Here is a 5,391-nt window from a genome sequence, read left to right as displayed (position 1 = left end):
GGGTGGTGGGGGGGGTTCCCTCAGCCCAGCCTGCACCCTCTCCAATCCAGAACCCCTCAGGGGATGTTTGACTGCTGGTTTAGGCCCAATCCCTCTCACAATCCGGGACCATTGGCTTCTAACTGCTCACCTGCCTGACTGATCGCCCCTAATTGCCCCCCCCCCAGCCTGATCACCCCTAACTGCCTCTGCCTGCTGGCCTGATCACCCCTAACTGTCCCCTCTGCCGGACTGGTCACCCCCAACTGCCCCCCCCACTGGCCTGGTCACCCCCAACAGCCCCTCCCCGCTGACCTGATCGGATCCAACTGCCCCCCCTGCTGGCCTGGTCATCCCACGCAGCCTGCTGTTCAGTCCTTTGGTCATCCCTCACTAACCCCCCTGCCAACCTTGTCGCTCCACGCAGCCTGCTGTTTGGTCATCCGTCTGGTTGTTTCAGTCGTGACAGCCCTGGCTTTTTATATATTAGGATAGTATAGTGGTTATTATCATCACTATTATATCATGATTTCTTTGTCATGAAGGTTATTGTGCTGCATTACAATGTGTGATTAATATAGCTAACACTATATAGGAGTTTGGGGAAAATGCATATCCTGAGGCCAGGAGGTTAGCAAGTAGTAGTTTAGGTGGGTTATCTAGTGATGGTTACTTAGGATTTTCTAAATAAAGGCACAGGTATTGATTATGCCAGGTAATTCAAGAGTTTCTAAGTTCTGCCTTTCTGTCTGTGAAAAAGCACAGGCTTGACATATGCCCAATACATCGAATGAGGGGTGTCAAACCAGGAAATCTTTGAGCTGCTGCCTAGAGTAGGTGCAAATGATGCTATTTGTATGTTCTACATTCATACAGGGAGTATCATGAGGTGATCGTTAGGAATCTCAATCTATATGCTCAGGTGAATATTTCTAATCCTTTGTGTGTCGTGTTCTTTGTTTTTTAAAAGTCAATTATAAGTTGTAAGTCCCCATTACTCTGTGCAGTTGGGGTATTCAAAGATCATTTGGGGATCGCTCCCCATACCTGGTACTTCGTAGGTTCCAAGGTCTTAGGTAACACCCTTAATCAGAGACGCCCTTTTATTCGCCAGTCACTATAGAGATGGATTAGCCCTGAATTGTTTTATTCTCTGCTCAATGGTCCCCTCATGTTGTGGGATTGTGAAGTGACTCTGAGGAGCCCTGTGTTTATTCTTGGCCTCCTCTGCCACTGTCCCCTCTGGGATCCCACAATCTCCTTGGAGCACTGCTCACAGAAACCACAAACCTCTGACTCCTTCCTACTGTCTGAGAACTATTTTTTTAGTCTGGGAAGAATCTCACTCTTTACAGTTTCCTCAAGGTCATTTCCTCTCTCCTCAGACTCTCCAGACTACTGCCCTAGAAAATGTCCTTAATCCCACGGAATCCTGAACACAAAAGCCAGAAAAGGTCATTGTTTGTGTCTTCTGTTCTCTGCTACATACCTGATGGACAGGGAGGCAAGATCCCATGGCCTGCTTAACTGGGGGACAGGAAGAAAGAAGGTGAAAAAAAAAATGATCTTACTACAATTAGCAATGTGTTTCTGTACCACTAAGGAGCCATTGGCATCAGAATCTCTTCTAAAATTGCCTCACTCAGAGTTAAGTCTTTTCCTCTCTGCCCCAAGACATCAGGCCAAAGTATAGGACTCCTCTGGCAGCAGCCAATACCAGACAAATGGACAAGGAGCCGAAGTGCATAGGCCTCCATTTAGAGTGTGTGTGTGTGTGTGTGTGTGTGTGGTGTGTGTGTGTGTGTGTGTGTGTGTGTGTGGTGTGTGAGTTTACATTCATTTGTTTTTATTAGTTGAATTTGTTACTGATTATTAAAATTCTGCAGTTTTCACATTAAGTCAGGATAGCTGGCACTTCTTTTGAAAACAAAAATTGACTCTCAAAATACTGAATTTATATTCCCAGATGGCAACCCTGGAGCTGAGTGGAGCCCCTGTCCTCTGGTTTCCCACAGACCCAACACCTCTAACTCCCTAAAACCCAGGTATGGTGCCAAGGTCAGGTATCACTGAAATTCTGATGTCATTTCCTTACTGTAGAGTTAGAAGAAAATAACTACTTGATAGACTCATGTTTCATGCAGGAAAATGAAATACAGACAAAATGGCATTTTAGCTTTAAGAAAAGTGGCAGTGAGGACATTTCCTGGTGGAAATGAAATATATTCCTACATGTCTAAGAGTACAACTTAAGAGTAGAGTTGCCAGATAAAATATAGGGCATGAGTTAAATTTTAATCTCAGATAAATAATGAATTTTATTTTAATGTATGTCCCAAATATTGCATGGGACATACCTATGCTAAACAATTGATCAATCAATCATGATTTTTCTAAATTTAAGTGTAACTGGGCATCCTGAGTTTGGAGAATTTTTGTTTGCTTGTGTGTTTGTTAAACTCAGCCACCCTTCTTTGGAAGCTATTAGAAAACAAATCTCTTTCCTCATTCATTTCAAAAAACATATGCTCATATTTTCTAAGAACATAACAGTAGAAGAGAGTCTCCTGGTTACAGGGTAAAAGTCTCTCCAATAATGCATGCAAGTAGAAGAAGAAAAGAAAGAAGTGGAGAACCTGTAACTTAAAAGAAATTGAATCTCTCTTCTTAATCAATAACATATGGATCATTTGTAAGTTTATGCAAACCTTGTTTGGTCCTATTTATTGCATTCATTCATTCATTTATTCAACAAACAGGTATGAACTTGGCATGGGGGCTCTAGGTTCTTCTGGAGAGTGACAAATGCTGAATGCATACTATTCAATATATAACACTGTTCTGTCTTTTTTTGCCCTCAAATGCTTTCTTCCAACTTTGAAGGGTGCCTAAGTGCTCAACAGTTTTAGAATTCTCCGCTGGCCTTTTCCTAGGTTTTTCCTCCCCACACAAAAACAGATACAAATACAGTTCACTGTGAAGACTCGGGTTGGCTCTGGGATGGGAGTGGGTTTGGATTGGTTGTGTGGTGTGAGCTGCAGAAGATGAGAAATGAGCATACTGACGTGATTCCCTACTAGTGAGGAAAATTCTAAGAAACTGTTCCCAAAGCAAGGCAGTAGAGGATTTTTCTCTTCTATTAGACTTATATAACTCATAAAATAACAGGCTGCCATTTTAGAATAGTTGGTATTGGCATGCTATTATTGTGAAAATTACACGAAACTATTCTTTTTAGAAAATATTACTTCAGGTTTTAGGTTAAAGCTTGATGCCAATGGGTTTACACAATTATCGCCTTTTTCTTAGAAATAAGGGCAAAACCTCAAAACATGCCACAGCAGAAAAGCTATTTCTGTCACTGGCTAACAATTGAAGGACATCCATAAACCTTTGGAAATTAATATCCCTCAGGAAAATCTACTTGACAAAAGTCACAAGGAAGTTATTAACTAGAGTTAAGTCACTGGCAAGAGGTATTATTAATGATCTCATCAAAATTTCAAGTGCATTTAACTATCACGTTGCAAGCCTTATTATTGACGACTCAGAGTATTAAATTATTCTACAGTAGTTACTTGGCTAGAGATCAAATGCGAAAGAGATGAAAAGCTTAAATTCTAGGTAATTCCATAATTCTTTAGACTTCATACAATTAAAAAGTTAGAATCATTAGCCTTTCTGTCTTCCTCTGCCCCAAATCTACCTATCGCTAATACAGTCAGTTTCTTTTCATTGTTAATTGTTCCCTGTTTCTCTTCCAAATGCTGATGCAGGAACCGTGAAAGTCAGAGAAATCCTCCAAGCCTTGGTTTTCCAAAAGCAGTTCAGGAAGCCCAGTTTATTTTCAGATTGGAAGAGACACTTTCAAGCACACTGGGCATTGAATTGCCATCCATCAAAGACATTTTCCACAAGGGAAAGGCATGCTCTTTCCCACTCAATTCTCTCTCTCTGAGATTTTGTCTCAACTTTCAGGTTGACACCAGTTTCAATCTGTGTTTTGCCTCTATAAGGTCCTCTCCAAATGCTAGAGCTTGAGCAAGCACTGAGGTTGGGTAATAAAATTACACACACACACACACACACACACACACACAGAGTGTCCAGATTATTATGACCACCTGACGTTTGTAGGCAAATTAGCTATAATTTCGTGCTAAAGTTGCTGGAGGGCCAGACCATTATAAATAGGGAAGCAGGTTGTTTACCACGACAGTAGAAGTGATTTTTTTCTCAAGATGTGGGTAAACAACGTGATTTAACAGCCTTTGAACGTGGAAATGAAAGTGAGGGACAGTGCAGGTAAGAAGATCAGGAGAAACACATGCTGTGATGTATCTTTTCTGGGACCCTCAACTTCTCTGCTGAATCTTCTTGTCAAACTAAATGCTCAGCGATCTTATTGGACTTCTTGTGAACGCCAGCGAAGGACAGCTTCTGTATTGCAGAAGCCCAAGCAAAGAGGGTTCCAAAAGATTAGCCTTAGTTTCCAGCGAGACAGCCAAGAGACAGAATGTCTTCCATTTTTAGAGGTGTGTGTTTTGATCTACCACAATAATTTCCCTCTTATTGTCATTGTTTTTAGTCTGAATGAATTTGACAACATTGTAAAGTTCAACAGATCTCACTTTTAAAAACACAGATGTTCGGCTTTTCTTCAAAACGAGTAAACGATGTGGCAACTCTGGGCCCAGAATACCCCGGGGAAACAACTGATGGGAGTTGGATAAGGTTGCCCAGTTATGTGAGGCACAAACACTTTAGTTGCCACAGCCCCCGGCACTCTCCATTGCCTATATAACTAAGTGAACCTAACCAGTTTTGAGTTTGCGATCCCTTCTGTAAGACTAAGAAATTATCGCAGGACTCTTGGTGGTGGGAATTGGGGTTGCAACTAATTTCTTATTGAAGACAGGAGTCGTTTAGTCATGCTCTATTTCTATAGCTATAGAAAAAGGCCAATTATTAGTTATTAAATAGGTATTTTAAGTATCTTGAATCTTCTAATCCTCACAAAAACCCTGGTTGGTAAATACCATGATTATCTATATTTCACAAATAAAGAAACTAAGACTCAAAAAGGGTAAGTAACTTGGCCAAATCCAGTCTTCTGTAGATGAGGATTGGAATATGAATCTGGAATTCCAAGGTCTTCATTCTTTCCTCTACTCAGCCTTTCTCTGGACTGTGATATCCACCATGTCTTTTGTTGTCCCCAACTAATCACCTACTGTGTACTGGATAGAAAGTGATGCCATTTATTGAGGCATCTGGTGGCAAATAGTGCAGAATTCTCTGGTCACCCACTTCAATGTTTTTCTTAAGGAGTCTTCTCATTCTCCCTCTCAGTTCTCACCTCTTTTTGGCTTCATTTTCAGATGGCCATTCTTCATGTGGTAGCAAAATGGT

The sequence above is a fragment of the Myotis yumanensis genome, unplaced genomic scaffold, assembly GCF_028538775.1.
Source record: "Myotis yumanensis isolate MYYU_CA2020_CCGP unplaced genomic scaffold, mMyoYum1.0.hap1 SCAF_3, whole genome shotgun sequence".
In the NCBI taxonomy this organism is placed as follows: Eukaryota; Metazoa; Chordata; class Mammalia; order Chiroptera; family Vespertilionidae; genus Myotis; species Myotis yumanensis.
Note: the sequence above shows the minus strand (reverse complement) of the source record.